The sequence below is a fragment of the Athene noctua genome, chromosome 14 (assembly GCF_965140245.1).
Source record: "Athene noctua chromosome 14, bAthNoc1.hap1.1, whole genome shotgun sequence".
NCBI lineage: Eukaryota > Metazoa > Chordata > Aves > Strigiformes > Strigidae > Athene > Athene noctua.
The window spans coordinates 4,069,065-4,091,014 of NC_134050.1; the positions used below are offsets into that span (position 1 = coordinate 4,069,065).

At 46.3% G+C, this 21,950-nt stretch overlaps 1 long non-coding RNA gene across 4 annotated transcripts in view; it reads right to left on the reverse strand.

Moving 5' to 3' along the window:
* Window positions 1-21,950, reverse strand: part of LOC141966252 (uncharacterized) — a 26,393-nt gene continuing 4,443 nt past the window's right edge. For 3 of the 4 annotated variants that reach the window (XR_012634558.1, XR_012634559.1, XR_012634557.1), the window contains exons 2-3: window positions 1,537-1,719; window positions 1-757 (exon numbers count right to left, since the gene is read on the reverse strand). This is a non-coding gene — a long non-coding RNA (uncharacterized LOC141966252). Of the gene's footprint in view, window positions 758-1,536; window positions 1,720-2,862; window positions 2,929-21,950 lie in introns of those variants that run through there. The other variant, XR_012634560.1, reaches the window with a different exon arrangement.

The window sequence follows — 21,950 nt, forward strand, 5'->3', positions numbered from 1 at the left end:
GTCAAAACCTCAAATCTTTGGACGCTATCTGTCCTGCAAATTACCCAAATGCCAGGCACTGCTTTCTGGTGAAGGCAGGAAGGATGTGCTGGTACCTGGCTGGAGGAGTGAGTGAAGAAGCTTCACACCAAGCTGCTGCTGTCTCGATCGGTGCAAACATACAAAAAGCAAGAAATAAGATTTGCCTTACAACTGTGGGTGTACAGCTCACATCAGCATAGATCTTCTTACAGTACAGAAATGAAGGTGTGAAGCTACCTCAACTCTTTTAATGGTTAAATCATCTAATACGTAGTAAGAGAACAATTTCACAGCTGTTCAATAGTCTGGTGGGGTTCTGGGGAAGACAATTCACAATAACATCTAAAGCAGGCTCTTGTCTGTGGTGTCAGCAGGAAGGTTTTATATTTCATGAACTTACTATTGTTTAAAAACATTTTGAAAAGAGTTTACCAGCTAATCATCAAAGTAACATAATTATGCCAGATGACAAAGCATTTCACGTGTATGAGTTTCTCCACTGGCAGGGCTCAAAACAACATGTAGCCTCCTAACTTTTTAAATTCCAGTCAGATCCCGCACGCTCTCCCCACCGGCCTCCAGCTGACTCATCCTTTTCAGAATATTTCTTTTCATTATTGTGTCTGTAGGCTGCACATCCCGGAGCCGGAGCCAGATCAAGCTGGTACTAGCCAGTGCGGTGAACCAGCTTTTCTCCATGGTGGTCGCATCAGCTTCTGCTGAATTTCAGCTTTCACTGGAAAGGAAAAGAAAAAAAAAATCAAGCTCTCTAGGAACGAGGAGCAAGCTTTGTGACTGTGGCCCCATGGAGGGCTGCTTCACCAACATGGTAAGGAAAGAGAAACAACAGGAAAGTGTGACTGAACCACAGAGGGGACCCAACTGAACCACAAAGGGACCTACAGCAGGTCCTGATGGCAGAGATGGCAGTGTCACCTGCGGGTGTCTCCCCATCCCCACCCCTACAACTGGGACACGTGGCATGGGGATGCTGGAGGGGAAACGGCCCGCACGTATTTACAAATCAAACTGCTGCAAGAGTGAAGCAACCTGGTGCAAACCTCACACTGGTGTCCCTGCCTTGGGGTCCTGTGACAGGGGGACATCTCCATGAGGCTGCTGTCCCTGTGCCTGCCCTGCCCGGCACAGCTGCTCTGCGCCAAGCGGCCCTTTCTCTGCGTGAGAAGCAAAGGGGGAAAACGATGCTCATCAGCCAGAAAAGCACCATGTAAGTAGAAATGGAAGATTTCCAGTTCCTAAAGAGCTACCAGTGAGCGTTTTCAAAGTGGCATTAAAGAACACTTTGAAGTACAGCCCATGAGTTAAAAAAATGTGTTTGGGAGATAAATCCATATCTTGTTCCAAATATACAAACTAAGCTTCATTTTACTAAATATAGACATGTAAGGGACGGCAAAATTCATCAAAACTCTCAATCATATCTCTCAAAGAGATGTGTTGTGACAGGAGACCAGCAACCCCATGAAAATAAGGGCTTGGTATTCCAGTACTTACACGCACGAGTTACCTCCATAGTGTAAGCAAAGCCGCTGGATCAAACGCTTGCAGGATTACACCCCTCAGACTGGCAGCTTACACCAGGTCACTTGGCAGGATCTTTCCCACCGGGCAGTAGCTCACCCTCCGGCCAGGCTCCCGGCACCTCCTCCGTGCTGATGGCGAGTCTCCAGAGCTTAGCTTTTCCGCCATCAGGGATCAAGTAGAAAAGTAACGTTAAAAAAAAGCTTTATTGATTCGGTTATATGAAATGATCCCCTTTGCAGCACAGTTTACACTAAGCCTCCAAATCTGACATGTCTTTGAAAGCCCTCTTAATATATCCAATTATAGATTTTCAGCAACTTTGTGGAATGTCGGCTTTCCCGGCGACTGACCCCGGAAAACACCATTGAAATCAGGAGGGATTTTGCCATTGAGCTCAGTGGGGGAGGATCAGGTCCTACATAATTTTATTGTCAGCAATGATGACCTCTCTTCACAAATGAAGAATACCCATCCTGAACCATGGCCTTCGGAACGTAAACCATTTATTTTTATAGCTGGATCCTTCCCCAAGTGGGATATTTTGTGCATGGTTAACTTATCCCAGGGCTTTAAATGCTTGCCAAGTGGCTTTAATAGCAGGATGTTGTTTAAAAAGATTGGGAAGGATTGTGGGCAGTAATAGAGATAATTGCCAAGGAGAGATAAATGAATCTTCAATCTCAAACCAACTTGGCTTTATCATTGGGTCAGGAGGGAAGATCCAGAAAAATCCCCTGTCTAAGACTAAATGCGTAATGATAGTTTGGGATTTAGGGAAGTTGGCAGCTGTAGAGATTTTTTGATAAAAACATCATTTGAGGCTTAATACAGGTTTGTAATTCCATATAAAGGCATGAAAGCCCCTTTTCACTCCAGGGATTTGGCATCACGGAATAAAAAAGCTGGAGGTGAATTTTTGGGAGAGGAGCAGACAGCAAATGACACCCTGAACTGAGAGCTTTGCGGACTGCACCAGGGTAATGAAACTGCGTGTGAAGGGGCTGGGTGCAGAGCCAAGCAGGTAAGGAGTGTTTTGCAGGACATGGGGCACCTGCAAGGGGACAGCTGCCCCCCAGACACCCCTTGGTCACCTCTCGATAACCCCTTGGCCACCCATCAGCTGCCCTCGGCCCCCAAAGTGGCTGGGAGAGGGCGGTGCATGCCCAAAGCTTTCCTTTCTGCTTTGCAAATAGCAGAGAGAGCATTTCCAGAACATATTCAAGCGTATTTATTTATTCATTCACCAGGGAGGGGAGGAGGTCGAAAGCCAACCATTTTAATGAGAAATTATCTTACCTTATCATGCAGAATAAGGTACTGCATGACACAGCGACTTTTCAGGTTAACCTTTTTAAAAATTAGTTGCCAAATAAAGACTGCTGAAAAAGAAAAAACAAGGACTCACTTCAGACAGGTCTCCCCTGCTAGGATTTGGGGAGTTTGAGTGGAGTTTCAGCTTTTCTCCCTCTGTGACATCCTCTTTTTTCCCTGTCTGACAGCACCCCAGGCAGCAGGACCCTTGCTGCTCTCTGCAGTCCAAGCCACCCAGGGTGACTTTTGTGAATGCTCACAGGGCTTTTAAAAGAGTAGCAAAAGGCATTTGAGAGAGAGGTGACTTATTTTTCAGAAAAGACCTTACCCAACCAGGGGTGGCAGGGGCTTCTGAGATGTAATCAGTGAATGTGGATCACTCACAGGGCTTTCATGAGTGCGGAAAAGGAATTTTAGTGAATGATAGTTTATTTTTCAGCAAAGAGCTTTTCTAGCTCTGGGTGGGCCTTTCCCCAGTTATCTTCTTACCAGGCTACTTTTCTCCTTTCTAGACCCTATATTCTAAGCTATGGGAGATAACACAGAGGGAAAACAGAAGCACTGTACAGGGGGAGACCTGACAAGATGATTTCTCTAAGATCTGAAAAGGAAAGGAAACCGTGACCCAATTTTTCAAAAGCTATATTAAAAAAGGCAGAGTAATATGACATGAGCAATACAAAGCAGGCCACCTTTGGATTAAAGAGTCGTTATTTCAAACATCCCAGCTACTTCCCATGTTTGCAATTGCCCCCAAGAGACTGACAAAAGCCATGAAGGAGGTGCCTGGTTGGGCATTATAAATCCTCCTCTGTATGCAGAGTCCAGGAAGAATGTCATTCTTACAAGGTTTACCAAAAAAAAAAGAGATCAAAGACAAGCTATGAAATAAAACTGGAGCAAAACCATCCCAAAACACGTTACCCAGAAGGAGAGCCTTCCCACTGGCGTGCGCATCCCAGCCCATTCCCGGCTCGGGGACCTGCGTTTTCAGCCTGACTTAGCCCCTCTCTGGGGAAGGGGCGCAGCTCCCCACCCCACGGGCCATCTACTAAACTCGCCGCTGCCTCGGGCTCCTATTCACAGCCCGCTTGCCTTTAATATTGACATGCTCACACTTGGCGGTATTATTCGGAGCTTTGGGTCTGATGATCATATTTATATGGCTGACACCCAGACCTACTTGCCTATTCCTGCGAATTCCCGTGAAGTGCTGTCATGGCTTATTACCTGTCTATCTGCGCTTCAAGCCTGGGTGACTTTTCATTTTTTGAAGCTTAATGCTGGGAAAACAGAATCGCTTCAGATTGGTTCAGTTCACCTCCTGGATGTACGGATTTATGATATATAATACTGTATCACACACAGCTTGGGAGCTGGTTTCACTGCTAGGCTCTTTAAAATGGTCTTATTTTATCTGAAATAAACCTTTTCAGAAGTGTATCAGCAAGAGGAGAGAAGAGAAAATATCTTTATCAGATTTCGGAAACTTCTGCAGCTTTTGTTGCATGTTGCTTGTCAAACTGAGGAGCCCTTGTTCATGCCTCGGTCTAATCCAGAGTTGTGTATCGTAGCTCAGTGATAATTGGAAACTCTTCTCACTCCAGCATTTTCAGCTGTTGTAAAAGTCTGCAGCTAATGTCATAACAAGAATTAAACTGTCTCATCATATTACACCCGTCTTAGCTGACTTCACTGGCTATTAAGGTGACAGCGCATTGATTTAAAATTTGTGTTAATTGTTTACCCCTTCTTGCAGACGCTTTCTTGGGGTTTTTGTAGCGACCTGCAGGCTTTCTGTAGCTGTGGATTATCTTTGCATTCATCTTTATATGGACTTACAAAAAATATCCTCTTTGTCTGGATCACACCACGTAATACCCTCAGCCTGTGGATTTTTCTGGCACATATATTCCCTGCATGGGTCATTTTTAAAAATAAGCTAGTGGAGAGGGCATGGCTGCTTTGGTAGTCCAAGTCTTTAAAGAGGCTTCTTTCTCTCTCTGATTTTTATTTGTATTTGTTGCCTTCAGTTTTTCTGGTGTTGTTTTGGATAAACAAATGTATTTGCTCTGCCTACAAAATCGTTATAGTTTTAACCACCAAAGTGGTCTATACCCCCCTTCCTTGCAAAACATCATCCTCAGTCTTCCACCTTTGGGGTGAATAAATTGATCCCTGTATAAACCCACAGTAACGAACTTTTTACCCAGAGTTGAGAATGAAAATTGCTTTGTGCGATACATTGTCTCTCTGGCACAAAATGAGCATCACCTCAAAGGGAGTTTGGCATGCTCAGTGATTGCAGGGCTGGTAAATAGAGGACATTTTCTTTTTTTTTCCATGATCTAGCTCTCCAAACCCATAAACAATGTCTTTCTTCACAGATATTAAAAGAAAATCATTTATTAGTCCAAGACTACGAGTTTTATTCACTCTCTTCACTGAGGGCTGGAACATTTCTGACCTTCTTCTTCACTTTCTCTCACTGGAGCAATTATTGAATGGGAAACGGGAAGATGTCAACTTGTCCTAATGAAAAAATATTCCGGTTTAAGGGAAAAAAGTAAGTAATCAAGTAAGTAATAAATATTTATTTGTGAGTTTAAAATTCCATTACTTCTTGTCCTAGATACCAGGAACTTTGAATCAGACCTTGAGCTTGTTCTTGGAATGTGACCTTATCTAATGGACTTCTTCCTAAGGACACCCACCCTGACTTCCCTGGGCAAGAAATGTTAATCCCATAACTAATCCTTCCCTCACCCCATCTCCCACTAGTTCTTTTTACACTTTTTAGTAAAAAAAATGAGCTTGTGCATGAGCTGCAGCTGGATTTAAAAATTCTCTAGTGGCCAGTACATTTTACACAGTTTATAGCTTATAAACACGGTTGTAAATGGCAAAACTACTCCTGGTTATTTTGTTCCTGGGGAAAAACAAAGTCTCCCAACTGTCATTAAAGAGCACTTCATTAGAAAAAAAAAAAACATTCACTATTTATATTTTGAGCAGGAAAGTGCCACTCACTTGTATGAATAAAGCATGTGCTTTCCCAGGCGGTTGCTGGCTGTTCCCTGCACACCAGTGGCCTCGGCCAGCTCCAGCACCCACGCATGACAGAGCCTCCAACACGGAGAGGGATTTGCTGTAATAGCTCCAGCAACAAGTCCGGCTGCTGGATGGCACTGCGGGCCGCCTGGGTGCTCTGGCCATTAAAGTGGTGCCAGTAAGGTAGTCTATATTTAACATGAACTTTTCCGCCTTTGAAAAGCATTGCTCGGCGCACGATAACCATGCTTTAAAAGCCTTTTGTTTCATTCCTGTTTTGATGAACTTCTTTCCCTTTGATGTTCATCTGGAGTTTAATCGCGATAAAACGCGCACAATGGTTAGATTGTGGAAGAGAAAAAGGTGCTGGGAGAGCACAATACAGTGCATTATCCGCTGTCTCCCCTGTGCCGCTCTCTTGGCAGGCGGCAGCGAGCGCTGCGGTGAGAGCGAACCAGGGTGACAGCCCGGGTGTCCTGGACTCACACCAGCTCCCACCGCGGCCACAGCTGGAACTGGGCTCACGGCAGAGGGTCGGGCACAGCCAGGCCCTGGGAAAGGCTCGCTGCTGCCAGCACCCGGCCCACAGCACCCGCCTGCGGCCATCACACTGCAGGGCCGGTTTGCAGAGTCAGTCCCAGTTTGGGGCATTGTCCCCGCAGGTCCCTCTGGCCTCGGGGAGCAATGGCCAGCCTCAGCGCGTGGCACTACGTGGGCAGGATGTGTCCCAGCTCCCTCCCTACACAGCAGCATCCCACAGCAGCATCCCATCTCAGCACCTCCCACAGCTCCCGTGCCTCTAGCATGGGAAGGGGAAAGTTTACTGGGATGCTCCCAGCACAGAGCAGTGCTTCAGCACAAACACTAGCCTCTTCCCAAGCCTCCAGTGCCCCTGGCTCTGGCAGGTCTTCAGGAACCGGGTGGTACTTGCTGCTGTTTGGGGTCTGGCTCCCAGGGTCAGGCTCTTCTGGAGCAGTTCGATTTTCCTTCAGTGATACATTTTCAGTCCATCTGACTGGGAAGGAAACCTCAAAAAGTAGAAAATAGAGGAAGCCCCTAAATGTGCGATATTTATAGTCTTTCCACGATTTTAAGAAAGGGCATTGACAAACCATTTCTAAAGCCAAGATGGGACAGCAGGGCCAGCGACTGGCACAGCCGGTCCAGACAGCATTGTGCCCACAGGCCAGTGCTCACCTGGGCATGTTTCATCCTGCCCAGACCCTCTGTGGGTTTGAATCAGCACCCTCACGGTATAACTCTCCTTAAATATTATTTGTACATATTAATTCCTGGTGCTACCCCCTTGTCCCCCAGCTGGGGACATCTCCAGGCAGCCGGGGCTGGTGCCACCTGCCCTGATGCTGCCTTCCAGCAGTGCCCTGCAGTGCCCAGGCTGCACCCCGTGCCCGCTGGGGCTGGCAGACCGAGGTGACCTGGTGACACCTCTGACTCAGGTATCGCCCTTGGCCCCTCCTGGCCCTAGCCCTGCCCCTGGGCAGTGGCTGCTCTCAGCCACACGCTAGCCTGGGTCACATCACAGCACAAGTCATCCCTGGCCACATCTCGTGACACATCCACCCCAGTCACTCCTGGTCCCCACAGTGGGCAGTGCCATGAGGCTGGGGGGCAAAGCCCGCGTCCTCCCAGGCTGGGCACATCCCCTTCACCCCAGACCCCCTTGCAGCTACCGCAATCCCAGACCCCCGAGGGTGGGCACAGAATATCTTTGGGATATTTTTGTGCAGCACCAATACAATAAATAATTCTCAGTGGAGCTCCCCACAGCATTTGGTAGCCCAAATCAGAAACGAGCTCCACGTGCCGTTTCCCGGGGATGGCTGAGATGGCTCCTGCTCTTCAAACATAGTTCTGTGGTTCAGGACAGGGACTTGCAAGAACACGTGTCTGTCCTGCCTGACCCATCCCACTGCAGACAACTCCCTGAGCAAAATAAGGACAGAGTCCTAAGGAACCCATATATAATCTCATTTCTCCTTAGATGGTCTCTGCTGCCAGCAACTGTCTCTGAATTGTTTCTTTAGAAGAAAATTGTAGGTAGATCTGCAGATATCGCTTCTTACCCGAGAATGATTTTGAGGGTTTTTAAGTATTCATTGAGTTGCAGAGTTTGGGGATCGCACTTTCTCTGTATTTTCGCTTGGATTTTTAACCTTATCTTGTGACATCTGTACTCGCTGCTGGTCTGACCTACTTAGTGAAGTCAAAAGACACTGGAGATTAAACTGAGCAATACAGTTCAGTGCATACTTAAAATTTCAAGGTCCTGACAGAATTTGTTAGTTTATAATAATAATTTCTTGCTATTCAAAAAGTAATTGTAACTTTGCATTCAAAAAAATCTTATTTACAAAATAAAATCATTTTGTTTGCCCGAGAAGCTAAAATCTGTAAACCCAAATAACTGAACCGCACCTGAAATGTGTGCAAGGATTTTTAACAACACTTCTTGTTAACCACTGCTAATATCTGCCAGTGTAGACCACAGTGTGCTACCATCCCTGTAAAATTTAGCTTAACTGTGGTGAAAAAAATCTTTTTTTTTTTTTAGGAATGTTTTCCGCTGCGTCCCCATTTCAAACCCAGAAAGCAAACAAGTTGTAGCAGACTTTCTCTTGCAAAATGAATTTGTCAAGCTCTGCTGCATTTTGCTGAAGTGTAAGAAACTTAAATAAAAGTGATCCTAAAGTTAAGAAGCTGGCTTCAGGGCAGAGACTATTGCGGATTTCTGTGAGTATATCCATTCGTCCTAAAGGAGAGGTGTGGGTAGGTTTTCTTGTTGCCAGAGGAAATAATTCATGAGTCTAAGACCTTTCAAGACTGATTCCCTTTCCTATTGCGCTATGCAACTAATATTTTGATAATATTTTGCAGATATGAGTGAAAATAGGAAATCACTTTACAATTTTGAGACAACATCTGGGCTCTTTCTTTTATCTCATTACACTTTATATATATATATGTCAAGCTTTCATAGCAAATGAAAATTGCCAGTGCTTAACAGCTTTCAGAAGCATTCATGCAGGGCCTGATTGAGAGCCTCTCCCCATCCCAGGGGCAGGGGCACAAAAGCTGATGAAAATCAGGCACAAGGGTTTCAAGCAGGTCCTGGACACTGAACATCTACAAACACCTTCTTGCCTTGATAAAAAAAATGCTCGGAGTGTAATGATGTGTTTTCCTGGTATTTGATGTCTTGGTTCTTCCTTGGGAGAGTGTGACCACACTATTTAACACTGCATTTTTCTGGCTTTTAATCCATATTATGAACCTATCACCAAAGAACCTTCCAAAATGATTACACGACGGTGACCATGGCATTAATATTTGAAAAACAGTTGCTGTCTGTGTCATATTTTTCTGTATTTTTGCTGCTTATGTGCAAGCTGGAAGACATTTTTTGCTACATCAGATCTGCACTGAAGCAGCCTGTATAAACTGCTGTTAATATTCCGTGGGCTTATGCTGCCGTGTGGGAACCTGCACATCTAGTTTTCAGTGACCCCTTCAGACACAGGCGCAAACCTGCTCTGCCATGACACCAGCTCTCTATATACGTGAGGATATTTGCGGATATGCTTTGCTGGGCAATAAAATGTAATTAAAAATGTGCAAAACTAATGCGTGCAGTGTTTTATTCCTGGAGGTAAAATCCACTCAGTAAAACTTCATCGTTCTCCTGAGTGAGAGATTTGTGTTCAAAAATGTGTTTGTGCAGTTTTCTCAATGGATTTCCTCAGGTGATTGATGTATAAATGGCTGAATAGTGGCTAAAAGTAGAGTGCACACAATCAACATAAATCACTAGTATACTAGTATTAAGCAAGTGTCAGATACTGGGAGAGTCTTTATTACTTTGGAGTGTCTCATATCAGTAAAATAAAATTGTTTCATGCAACATGAGACAAAAGTCATTTGCAAAACAGTGTATTGAACCTGACTGAGTCCAGTTCTTTTCTAAGCTCTGTAGTGCAGGGACTGCTTTGCTCTGCTGTTACTATAACCATGCATTCATCAGATGTGATATACAAAGATTTTTCTTAACCAAAAGTCAGTTACATCCATGGATGCCACTTTATAATTAAGATACAAATCCCTGAGCCTGCAGAGATTCAGGCGGAGCCGTAACTCTGCATACAGCAAGGAAGCTCAGAACCTCAGTGAAATCCCTTGCAAAAGCACATGCAGAATATTTTTAGGAGCAGGGTCTGTAGAAGCACTGCTCGGGGACCGTCGCCACACTCCAGCAAACACTGCTTCAGGGACAAATTGCAAAGAAATTGTCTTAAAGCCTGGCTGGGCCACTCTTGCCCTGTCAGAGGTCGCTGCAGCGTTTGTCCCACACTCCCAGGCTGGGATGGGTGGGCAGCACCTCACGTCCAGACCAAACCTCACTGGATCTGTGGGACCCGTGACGAAGCACCAGCCCAGGGCACAAGCAGGTGAGCTGTACATGGCTTAGAGCTTGCTGAAGTCTCAGCGTTTGTTCCCTTTGCATGTTTCCCCTCAAGGATTTGGGGTCCCAGAAAGTTTTCTGCATTAAAGAGAGCTTGTCTTACATTTTAGGGAAGGGCAAATTGTGCAAATTCAAGCTGGTTTATGTAGCTGCTTCCTCCTGCTAAACAACATATTTCTGTCTGTGTTTGACTGCGTTTTTCTACCCCATCTCCTTCTGCTCCACATAATCTGTCAATATTGGGTTTCCTTTCATCAGTCTTTCCTCCCTCTTAACATCTATTCTTCCTCAGTGATGGTTCCTCCCTTTACCACTGCTTTTTTTCAGTGGTTTGGTTTGATTCAGAAACAGCTAGAGTGGTATCCAGTAATAATGAATTCGGTGATACCTATTTACTACAAAGCATAATCTTTGTATCATCTTTGTTCTTTGGATAATATTTTTAGGGGAAATGTAACTCTCCCTTAATTTTAGATCCTCTTTTTATCTTGCTTCAGGCATAGGCTCCGAGAGACGGGCATATAACATAAATGCTGAATTTACTTCTCCAAATACGCAAAGAATATGGCTATGTGCAATAATCATCACTAAGAGCATGGCTGAAGACAAGGGGAAAAATCGATCATAAAGGTGCTGTAAATTCCTTATTGTCTAAGAATTTCAACACCTACTGATGTGCCTGAGCCCCCAATGCACCCTCATGAATTTAAGATCCTGGGACACACACTTATTCATGAATGCAAGCTGCATGTGTGTGCACAGCAAATTTGAAACAACCATCTGAGGATGTTATGACTGTTAGTCAAAATCTTCCAATAAAGGGGAGATTTTTGTTTAAACAGGGGGATTCGGAATGTGACTCAGAGAGAAATCATGCAGGATAGTGAGACGTCATGAAAAACCCTTAGAAAAACTCCTTATTGTCTGGAAAACCTGGACATCCCAGTGCAAAATCCGCAAAATTTGAGTCATATCTCTTTGCTTTTACCTGCAGATTGTGGATGGGGTAAGTGATGTCTGCTTTAAAACACTGAGCCGGAGACAGGGGAAGGGGAGGGCAACAGCTAAACTTCCACTGGCCTCAGAGAGCCTAAGCTTTAGTCTCTGGTTTTCATATCTAGGTGTAAATCTGGCTTGCACACCCCTGCCAGATGTGGTTAGTATTAATCACATATTATTTAGATCAATATGGATCTCTGTTTGATGCCTGTATCAATTGCTTACTGCTCTGTACCCTCTCTTTGTATTTAACAATATCGGTTCTGAAAAGCAATTTACACCCAGGCCACATCCCCTTTACTCCCTGACCCCCCCACTACTACTGGTCATGTGAAGTCCTACTGCTCATAAAATGTAACATAAAATATTACAGACTTGATTTTTTTTTTTTTAATGTCCCAATAGTCTCACTGATTTCACTCTTCAACTGTTCACACTATTTAGTATTAACTGGGTGTGTGTACCTGGGGAAATGACTGGTGAAACAGCAGCACCAAATATTTGAAATGTAAGTCTCCAGAAAAGGTTCTATCTCCCTGTTTACACACACATATACGCATGTATATGTGTCTCCATCCCAGTGCTTGAATCAGAAATGTATGGGGTTTTACTGCAAAAGCCTATGTAGCACCGCAATATCATAATAAAATGTATGCTCAGACATGTTGCAGAAAGTAGCAGCAATTTACAGCCACATCAAATGCCATGGCTTCAGCTTCCTTACGAAGTATTTCTCACATCAGAAAATGTAATTACTGTTTCACTGTGCCTTCCCACGTGGTGATCTGAAATGTTTCGGTAAAATGAAGCGACCTATCAATACTGTATCTATGGCAGATGAGACATCTACAAATGCGGATCAGTGTAATCCAGTCATTGATTTTAGGATTCTCAGTCCTCCAAGGACTGTGACAAATCTATATGTTGTCCCTGAGTGATGGTGTCTGCTTTTGGATTTCTATTTTCACTGGGGAAACCATGTAAAAGTGAGTGTAAGCAGAGAGTGCTCTGCTGCTGCCCAGCTGAGGAGGCTCAGGACCACGTGTGGGTGCTCCAAAACCCAACGGTGGTGCACACCAGTAATTAACAGTGAGACAGTTGCAGGCAGACCAACATAATTTTCTTTTTTTTAAGCCAAGAAAAAGGAGAACAGTTTCAATATTTGAGAACATTCCTGCTTTGCCCCAAATTTGCCTTGTTTTGGAATCCACTCATACTGTACAAGCACAGGAACAGTTCCTGATCAGGTTTGGTGATGTGAAGGAAGCATTTACCTCTCAGTGCCAATCAGTAAATCTTATTTGTAAGAATGGACATACAGAAAAAATCCTGTCCTGCTGTATTTTTATCTGGAGTGTGCATGTGTAGTGTTATCCCTTTGACATACATGCCCCGCAGCAGACTGTATACAAATAAATGTGTCCCTGGAACAAAAAGAGAGATTCTCTTCCCCAGAGACCCAGAAAATTAAGGGACTATGTCTATAGGTGTGTGAATGCACACACAGAGTCCTCCAAACATGAGTCCTCTAAGCTTTACACAATGCTTTATGTAACTGAACTTCAGTGCAATACAGATGTTTACAAGAAATGGGTTTCAACTCGCTGGCTAAGGGCAGCTGAATAATTTGCTAAAGAAAACAGGGAAAAACTTCCTAACAAGCTCTTGAAGTTCTCAATTTGAAACTCATCAGAAAAAAGTAAAAATGTATGAAGAAATGTTCGGATTTCTATTAATCTTAAAATCTAGTACACACACAGACGAGGTATTTGGGTATTACACTGAAAAGCCATGTAATACATATACCGTGGAATTACCAGGAATTCCCACAAATACCCTGGATATTGTCCCCAGGGACTATTTCTGTCATCCCAAACACCACAGCAGCTTCAAGCTTTCCCCATTTACTCTAAGATGAATATATCAATATATATTCTTTCTTTACTCAAATTGCAATCTATTCCCAAACCTAACTGGAAAGAACATGCTGGCAGAGGTGCAGAATGGGCAGTTTTCCAGCCTCCATGTAATGCCTGCAATGTCTGACCCATTACAGATTAAGTTGCTGCCACTGAGCAAGGTATACCCCAAATACAATGCCTAACACAAACGTCTACCAGGGACTGAACTCCAAAATATTACACCTTAAAAATGTGACATTGCTATTCCCAGGAAAGTAATTGTCAGTGCTTTTTGGAAGTGTTAAATTTGCTTCTATTCTGCTTGGAGAGAGTATTTTCTCACCCTTTGTTTCCTATGATGATGTGTTATTGAGACAATCTCTCTTTAAACCTGGAGAAAAATATTACAATATTCCATCCATACACATGTTTAAAAAGATGGCTTCACAAAGTGCGTGACGGCCTTACAGAAGGATTTTCTGGTCACTTAGACTGACCTGCAGAGCTAGGTTTTGCTGCTGTGAATCACGCGGACGTTCCCAACTCATGACCCTCTGCAGACAACATCAGCTCAGAGGAGCTCCAAGGAATAGGCTCTTCTGCGCTGAAAAAGGCTGACATGATTGCATCTACTCTACACCTCTGAAACTGTTAGTTTATGCAACATCATTACGGCATGAAATACAATTCACACGTGAATAGCCATCGTGGCTGTGAGATACGCTCTTAAAGATGCAGGCTCCTCCACTTTGTTTGCTGTTTTCAGTCCCTACCCAACGTACCAGGCAGACCCCCAGAAATGCATGATTCATATATAAGACTACATTTTCCACACTAAATAGCTATAAGAACTCTCATTTTTCACGAAAAAGCTCAATTTGAGACTATAATAGGAAAAAAATGTGCTTAGTATTGATCGTGAAAGAATAATAGAAATAAAACCTGCGGTATTCAGTTATTGACATAAACACTATCACTGTGTGAGCTGGGATTTCGGCCTAGTGACCGTATCACATGGAACTGGGAATGTGTCCATCTCGTCAGCGAGTTTTGGATCAGACCTGTGAAAGCCAGACCTGTATATATGGCTTTAATTTTATATCTGGAGAGTCTTGCAACTCAAAGAAAAGCACACCTCACTTGCTTCCTTGCTATGTAAACAAGTACAGGCCACGTCACCAAAAATGGTCTGAGATTTACCCAGCAGATCAGCGAAACGTCTGTGGAGTCTTTCACGTATTTCACAAAGAAACATTTGTCTGGTAACACGTTGCATCATTTCTGAATGGCAACACATGAGGCTGTAGAGAGAGCAATCAAATCACAAAGAAATTAAGTATAATAGAATTCTACGCTATATTTCTATATAGTCTATATAGAATATAAATCTATTATAGATATGGATTCATTTAAATATATTTATATTCCATAGAGAATATAAATTTATAGGTATAGTATATTTAAATAAATCTATATTCTATATTGTATCTGATCTAAAAGGACTGTTATAATTGGGGGCAAAAGTTTTTGTTTGCTGATATGCAAAGACACATGAAAAGTTTCTATGTAAATAAGGAGTATGAGCTTTTCTGGAGGATCTATAATCTTATATTGACCAGTTGCATTATATACATAGGTTTTCCTGGATAGCATATGTAATTTTCACAGTAACATCCTTTTTAAACCTGAAATTATTCTGCATTTCTGATACAGAATTTTGTCATCGGGGTTACTTTCAGTAAGTGGAAAATGATAGCCAAAGGCAGGGCTAAAATTTGAACAAATAGAGGAGTGTTATGTTTGCTCATTTTAAAACAAAATGAGAATCTGGGAGCTGTAATGTATTGCACGTTGTGTCTGTGCAACCATACCTACTGACACTTGGCAATCATAAATTACAGTATTACTGGAAACCCAGAGTCGGCTGATTAAGAGGCATTTGAAGAGGTCTGTCCAAATAACTACCTTCCTGACACGAGGGCCCCGAGAAGCCAAGAGGAGCTGTTCAAGAGGAGCAGTGGAGACTGCACGCAGGATGAAATCCAGAAATTGGTAAGAAAATGGGTTAGATGCTCACGGGGGCTAGCGCTCCTCAGAAGGAAAAAAAATGTGACGCTATTAACAGAGGGTGTGTGAAAGTGTGACTGTACAGCTGAGGTCGGGTGCAAGGGGTGTGCGTGTGTGTTAATCTGCCTTTGGTTTGTGCTGCGGCGTCTTCTGGGGCTGAAAGCAGCTGGGCCAGGTCCCATTGTGCTCGGCTAAGCAGAGGCACACTGGAAATCAAGCCTGAGACAGGACGGGAAGAGCATCCCCGTTTGTGTCTACATGTGTGAGAGGGAAGCCAGAGGCATGATACGGCCGCGTGTGCGTTTAGTCCGAGCACTCGGGGTGCCCGTGCCCTGCTCCCACCGTCAGTAAGGTCTCGGAGGTGCAGGTGCAAGAGGTCGCAGGCAAAAAGGGGAAACTCCAAGCAGCCTCGCACCCAAAGCCTCCTGTGTCCAATTTCACCTTCGAGAGATGCCAGAGGCACTGCAGACTGTGTTGCGGCTTGAAGGGGAGACAGCCTCACCCCCCCACGTTAAGGTGCTGGCCAGATTTTTGTTGTGCTTTTCCCACAGAGGTGGAGTTGGGAGAAGGGGAGACGAAACGTCCCAGCTTAATTTCTTTTTAATGGTCTGATGGAGCGTCTGACATGTGAATCCTGGCTGTCCCTGCTCTCCAGCTTGACTTCAATGACTGCTTTTAACAAACAGCCTCCCCCAGACAGGGAAATTCTGTTACCTTGCCCAAACCTGCTCAAATACTTTGAGCTCCCAGTTACACATTTAGCACAGGATTTTGGCAAAATGCAGGAGAGGCGCATACTTTGAACAGGAGGTAGACTTAAAAACAGCCCCTTGATCATCAATGATGTCTTTATCCACTGAACCAGAACTGGGTTTCGTAAACCCTTATGCCCACAATTTTGTGATCTCCTCCCAACGTACCAGCCAGCCCCTGCAAACCAGGTCATTTTAAAAGAGTTCATACGCCTGTATTCCTGCAGCCCTGCAATATGCATTATAAGTAGCTTATCTGGAGCCATCAGTGACCACAGATTAGTGGAGCAACATTCCCTCTGGAAATCTTTGAGCCTGCACTGCCTTTCCTCATTACAGAGGCTACCAGGTCTGCATTGCTTTGCATCCGCTCACCAAGGGGGCTTTACATTAACTCCACTTGGGGTTTCAGAGTTTCGCCTCTGAGCAGATCATGGGCAAACCGGGATGCTCATTTCCAGCGCCTGGCAGGGCAGGGGAGTCCTGCCGCGACACCCGGGTGCCCCCGCGTCCCCAGGCCAGGGCTGGCTGCCGGGGCAGGGTGGGCTCCAGCCGAGCGCGCCCGATGTGGGGGCTTTGCTCCTTGTGACTTCTGCTCAATGCACAAGTCCTAACTGGAAATTAAAAGCCTGTCCCCTCCTCGTCTTCAGGGGTAAATTTCAGAGGCTCCAACGCTCGATAATTAACAAGTTCTGTCATTTCCCTCGCTGTTGCACTAGCTGTGGTATTTTTAAAGCTTTTTATTAAAAATTAATTTCTTTATTTTGTTGGAGACCCATCACTCGGTCACGTGGCTCCCTGTCATGTTTCTATCCTTCCTACTCATATTCGAGTTATGCCATCAAGCTAATATATTGTGACTGCTCTTCTCTCTTGTGACAAAGCCTTGCAGCTGCCTCCAAATCAATAGATGTCAAAGAAATATGAAAACAATCATGACAGAGAACTTAAATCCTGGCTAGAGTCTGCATAATAAAAAATGTGCTTCTGTTCTCAAGGCAGCGGATTAATTTATCCTAAAGTTTAGTCAAATTTTATTCCGGTACCTTTTTCCCAGCAGATAGAGCTACATCTGTTGGGTTTGTAATGTAATTTGTAATTACTGCCCTTCATGTGGTCCAATGCCTTGAACCATCTTTAATTAAAAGCATAATTAAGGGAAGATCTAAAGGAAGACAATTACCAGATGGTCTTTTTTTTTAGAAACAGTTAGTTGCATTGAGGATGTACCCTGGTCCATTTCTGACTTGGATTAAAAGGCAGACTGCCTCCTGCACAATCTGCGAGGCGAGAGGCCGAAAAGGGGCTTGGACATCCCGGGCAGCACCACGGCCAATAACTGCAGGGGAAGAGCTGGGGGGGCACTGGGGGGACCTTGGGGCAGAGGGTCGTCCTGGCTCCATTGCCTTTGCCCAGGCAGGTGAGCCCTGCTGCCCTTCTCCAGCACAAAACTGGCAAAAACCACCTTAGCCAAACCCCCCATCACTGGGGCCATCCTAGAGCAGCTAGCATACATTTTCCTGGTGAAAATAACAATTAATAGTGATAGTGATGATGGTGGTGATGATGATGATGACGATAGTAATAAAGGAGGGTCTGAGCCCCAGAACCGCTTCCAAAAATGAATTATCACCGCTGCCCCAGGTGGGACTGCCCCTGATGGTGGGGGACCGTGCCTGCCCAGTCCCTGCTGATCGGAGACTAAGGGGAGGTTTCAGCTAATCCCGGAGGGGTGGGCTAGCTGAAACCTCGGCTCAGGCTGCGGGACAGGGGCAGCTCCTCCACCGCCCGGCTGCAGCAGCTGCCCCAGGCTCGCTGGGGTTAGTTTTGGGTTCCTCTGCTTCCAAGCAATGCTCCTCCTCCCCGCACCTGGAAGTTTCACAGAAGACCATTACTAAAGGAGAAAGGGCGGGAGGGGACGGGAAATAACCCCGAAAATATGAATAATGCAACGAAGTGCAGAATTATGTGTGAGGACAAAATTTCTAGGGGAAGCTGGGCATAAAAAAGGAGAGAAAAAAAAAAATAAAAGACAAACCTCGAGCAGTGGTGTAATGTAAATTAAATTTTTGCTGTATTACTAAGATTTCATTATTTGACTGTTGCTACTCGAAGTAAGGCAGCAATGAATTGTAATCATTTCAATTATCTTCAAGATAGTTTCTTTAGGACACAAGTTGTCAAAGATAAAAAAGTACATTCTTGCTGCTCCATGGGTCCATTTTCCAGACGGTTTGTCGTTCTTGCTGCATGATTTAGTCGGGGCTTTTTTGCATACTCCGGCTCTCCCACACGCCCTCCGCAGGGGCGCGGACCCGCTCCCTCCCCGCACGGTCCGGCCGCGCAGGGTTCCGCGCCCGCGGAGCCGGTGGGGCTGCCCCTGCCCCAGCGCCCGCTTCGCCGCCATCCTCTTTAATTAACTTCGCGCAAGAGGTTTTTGGTTGGTGGGCTGGGTTTACCATTTTTGCCTCTTCTTTTTGCGGTTCTCCCCCTCTCTCTCCCCCCCTCCGTCCCTGGAATATTTCCTGGCCCAATACTCGGATAAAGAAATAAACACACGCGAGGCGGGCGGCCCCGCACCTCGCCTGGCCGCGGGGCACCCGAGGCAGGAGCCGTCCCCGTCCCCGCAGCCCTACAAATAGTGTTTTCTCCCCGCTGATACCGGCTGATTTGCAAGAGAGAGCCGCTCTCCACCGGGAAGGCGCTTAGGTCTCTTTAAGCGCAAACCAAATAACATTTAAATGCCTTTTTACTGCCGAGGCATTATTTATTTAAGTGGCCGTCGGAAATCACAGCAACGCGGTCCCCGTTCCTCCCGGAATATTGTCCTTGCCGTTTTATTGGAGCGACTGGTTTAAAAGAGGCTCTTTCCGAATAAAAGAGCGCGTTTCTCCCCATTATTCATATCTAGGGAGTCCCAGGCCTTTAGTACATTAAAAAAGCTTCAGAAGGACAATTCGCCATCCATAGATATTATATTTGTGAAATGTCCTTTTGTCGAAGCTTTTAACACCTTCTTATAACGAATCATTTGTTCTTTTCTTTTTAATTTTGATAGACAATTAGCCATCAAATATACACCAGTTGACTGTAACCGAGCATTAAACTAGCCTTTATTTAACGCTAATTTAGCATAGCTGCTTTGTTTAACTTTGCCATACAAGAACCAGGTTTTGTAGCAAAAAATAGGTGTAATTTTATGTGGGGCTTCATTTCTTTTGGCCCTCTACACAGCAAGCCCTCTCCTCTTTGTAACCCATTCTGCTGGGCAGAAACACCATTTCGGAGTGCCTAGCACCTGGAGTCTGGAAAAAATTAGCATTGATATAGATTTAGTTGAAATGTAATCTCTTAAATCTGTCCAAGATTCGGGGAGATAATTACACTTTCACTGAATTGCCAGGGGTCAGCGTCTCTGTGGACCTGAGGAGTTGATTTACTAACAATAGTGTTACATAAAAAATGGTGTTTGAGATTATAATGTTAATAGATGCAGTCACTGGGGAAAGCAGGCAGGCTACAACTAATTCGATGGAACTTGGTTTTTTGCTTTACAAGGATTCAAATCACTTGCAGCATTTAATTTAGAGGAATGAGTTTGGCAGTAATTACAGCAAATGGAAAGGTCGTCTTGGAATATTAGTTATTTTTTCCCAAGTTGGGACTCGGGGATTTGGGGAGAGGGTCCCTTTTCTCTGCCCCCGGCGATGGCCGGGACAGCCGCCTTGCTGCAGCCTTGCACTTTTGCCACTTGTCACCTTGCACCCAGCAGAAACCCGCTCAGACAAAAGAAACAGGGATGAAAAATATTTGTATACGCGCTGGGGTTGCCCCTCGAGTGGGACCCGACAGTTTTGAGGGAAAGTCGGGATTTCTTTCTTCTCCCGGGGGACGGTCGCCGGGCCGGGCCGGGTCAGCATCTCCTCGGGCAAAGCGCACCACGTCCTGCGTGAAGATGCTCGGCTGTTATTTGACACTTCGGGGGGTCGCGGCAATTGCGGGCTGAGGCGGGGGGCTCCGGTCCGTGCCCCCGTGAGCCCGGTCCCTCCTCCCAGCGCACCGGGCAGGGCAGCGCTTACCCAGGGGGGACCCGGGGAGGGGCAGGTGGCCCAAATCCGGACACAGCCCCCGGCAGGACACGCTGCCCCTTCGGGCGCCCCAGGAACCCCCGCCCTTGCGCCACGATGTTGTGTGTGTGCCCCCCGCCGCAGGGGACGTCCCCCTCCTCGGCAGGACCGCGGCTTTTCCCCGCTGGGACACCCGGGCCGGGCTGGGGAGAGACGGGTCACGAGCGGCCGTGGGGAACCGAGGGACGGGGCCGCCCCCGGGGGGAGCGGAGAGGCGGCGGCGGGGTGCGGGTCCCAGCCTCGGCCCTGGTCCCTCCAGGGGGGTCCCGCGGGGGGCTGCCCCCCTCCCCGCTCCCGGAGGGGCCCCTGCAGAGCCGGCGGATAACGGAGGCGGAGAGCCCGGCTCTGGCCACGCTGCGCGGGTGCGGCCGGGCGCGGAGGAGAGCGGCAACCCGCCTGCGCCGCATCCATCCCCCCCGCCGCGAATTGCCGCCGGGAGCCGTGAATCCGAACCCATTCCCTCCGGGACACACCGCCCGCGGCTTGCAGCCCAGGCCGGGCGGGCGGTGGGTCATCACCGGGGAGCCCGGCACGCCGCGACGTGCTGCGCTACCTGCGCCGGGCGCCCCCCGCCTCCCTCCGCGCCCCTCCGCGCTGCGGCCGGGCGGCGGGCGCGGACAAAGGCGGGCGGGAGCGGCCCCCGCCGGCTCGTCCCACCGCCCGGCCCCGCCGCCCCGGGAGAGCCGGCCCCGGGGGCAGGGGCGGCGGGGCGGCTCCCGGGGCGGCTGCGGGGCGTCGTCCCCGGGGCCGCGGCTCCGGTGGGCACCGGCAGCAGGGGCAGCGCCGGCGCCGCAGCCTCCCGCGGCCCCCGACGCCCTCCGTCCCTGCCTGTTTATGTTTTAAGTCCACCCGATCTTATATGTAACAGCAATATATATGTTAATTGAAAACTTCTGAATTTAAAAAGGTTGTGACAAGTTATAATTTGTCTTGTCAATGTCTGGAATCCTTGTTTAGCTCTTTAGTTGTGTCTGCTGCTCGTGCCTGTCAGATAACAGCTTGCCGAACACGCTGCCTTCCTCTCTTATGGCACGGAAATGACAAATGCGCTGTTTTATCCATACAATTTATTTCATTATTGTTGCCAGCACGAAGCATCACAATCAATCATAAGGAAGTCCAGTTGGCAGGTGTCAATCTTGGTATGTTTTTGTACGTCTCAGTCTATATTTAATCCAATTACAAGGGTCATGGAGTAAGTGCAAATCCCCTTGTTACAACTCACATCTTATTCAAGATTTAAAGTAAAAAGTCAACTTGATCACATGGGCGCTTTGGGGGACCTCCGATACCTTTTGATATGTCGTCCCCCCCTCCCAAATTATGCAGAGATAGCGTTTTATTAAAGAGTTATCGCGGGTCGGTTGGGATTTGGGGATTTTTTTTTTTTTCCCTGAGTGTTTGTGTGCAAATGAAGTATCTTGTTATTTTGCTAAAGAAGAGGGAGGCTTTAATGATGGGAGATCTTTCCGCTCATTGCCCTTTCAAATACAATTGTAGATCGAACTCAGCCTTGTCACGTTGAGGAAAAGTGAATTTCTAACATCCAGGACGTGCCTGTCGACTTTCAGCGAATTGCATCCAATCACCCCCAGGGAATTCAGCTAATGTCTCAGTCTAAACCGGGATGAGGGGAGAAAAACAAATCAAACATTGTCCGGAGTCACGCTTATTATGAAAATGTTTTAAAGGATAGAGA